This window comes from Trachymyrmex cornetzi, unplaced genomic scaffold (genome assembly GCF_001594075.2).
Source record: "Trachymyrmex cornetzi isolate Tcor2-1 unplaced genomic scaffold, Tcor1.1 scaffold601, whole genome shotgun sequence".
Lineage (NCBI taxonomy): Eukaryota > Metazoa > Arthropoda > Insecta > Hymenoptera > Formicidae > Trachymyrmex > Trachymyrmex cornetzi.
The window spans coordinates 89,219-90,992 of NW_017299917.1; the positions used below are offsets into that span (position 1 = coordinate 89,219).

Sequence of the window (1,774 nt, forward strand, 5' to 3'; positions counted from 1 at the left end):
TTTTATTTTACCAACTTCCCGTTGTTTGACGAGAAAACGCCCTTCGACTTGTTTTTACGCGTTTGGAAATATGATTTTCTCTACATGGTTTGCCATAAATTTTTATTGCCATGGATCTGACGATTCTGAGGATCTATGTTTTTGCTTATGTTTCCAATATCGTTGGGAAGATTTCTAATGACACGTTTCTTGAATATTGCCATGATAGCCGATCGGTGACGTTCAAGTTTTATGTTCGTGCTTTGTCCTAACGATTATTTTTTGTCGGAATTTTCACGAAACGGAGAAATCGTGGAGTCCACTGGACATAACGAAATATATATATAGATCATAAGGGCTCGACACTTCAGTTGGTGCCTTGAGAAACTGTCGAATCGATCGCAGTAAGAGCAGTGCGAAAAGTGTGGCTAACCATCATGCGAATATAATCGGCGTAGTCGAGAATACTGGAAACGTGCGATTTTACGGAAATGTTCGCGAATATTTGTGATGAAGTGTGTTTTTATAATATAAATTGGTAGAAGAAAACTTGGAAGTAAATTTTGAGGATATACTGAATGAAGATTCATCCGACGAAGAATCTGTGTTATTCGACGATACAGGTTTTGTCAGTGACCTGACTGAATACGAAACTGATCTCGAAGAAAAATTTGTGCCAGCTGCAGAAATTCGTGCACTAAACGATCGTACGAAACATTGTATAATCCAGAATTACTGGACATCGGGCGATCCTTTAACTCTATGTTCCGAATGCATGGTCCTTTTGGCGAGAATCGATACCGTGGACATTCATTATATAAAGAAGCATAATATCGATTATGTTAATGCGTTAAACGGCCGATTTTGCACAAACTGTAGACTGCGACTGTACACTATACATCCGTGCAACAGATGCCCAAAGTGCACAAATTAAAAAAAACTACTTTTTGAACAGCATTGTGAATGACATCGTCAGCGAGACATGGAAAATATGTGGGAAGACCGTGACGATGTAAAAGATGTGTTGAACGTTCTCGGTAATCAACGAAATGGAGACATAAATGGTATGCGAATATCGCCGGTGCAGTTTCTACGCGACTGAGAAATAGGTATACGTGGTGAGAAACATGGAAAAGTTATAACAAAGCATGTTTTGGATTGGTCTTTACTCGCGCGACAGAGAGTGTACACGTGGTTATGAGAAGAAGCAAAAGACGTTCACAAAAATATAAATGTCGATGTAGTGAAGGACGATTACTATTGGGCGAAGATAATCGCAGATTGGATCCCGTATGGGTGCAAGTGCATTAAGATTCCCGCGGGTAGTGACAAGTGTGTCGAACTGCTGATTATTGAACGTTTTCTGGATGTATTTCCTCCCTGTGAGGTACCAAAAAAACTGCTTTTAGATATATGCAACTATCAATGTAAGTGTAAACAGTGTATTTTCGCATTCAAACATAATGACAAAGTGATGGAATGTTATAACATTCTAAAATCGTTGCGGTGCTGCAACGCGTGCCTCCGAGAAACTTGCAAGTGCTCTGTGGAAAAGTGTGACGTAATTTAAAGACTGAAAAAAGACATGGAAAACCACGAGCGAGTGGAACGCGAACTCTTGGAGCAGTGCGGCCAGGTCGCTACTCTGGTAGAGTGCTTCGCGTGGTTGCAACGATGCGACAAGTGCATCGAACGGCTCGAAGAATTTTGTCGTGCCAAGCGTCCACGTCTCGCCGTTGGACATAGACAATCCATGGTGGCGAGGATCGCGCGACTCGCGGGTGCAAAATCGCAA

General features: G+C 41.5%; 1 protein-coding gene across 2 annotated transcripts in view; it reads right to left on the reverse strand.

Annotated features, from left to right (window-relative positions):
* Positions 1–1,774, reverse strand: part of LOC108766507 (transmembrane protein 230) — a 117,135-nt gene that overhangs the window by 86,943 nt on the left and 28,418 nt on the right. The gene's annotated exons all lie outside the window — the stretch shown is intronic.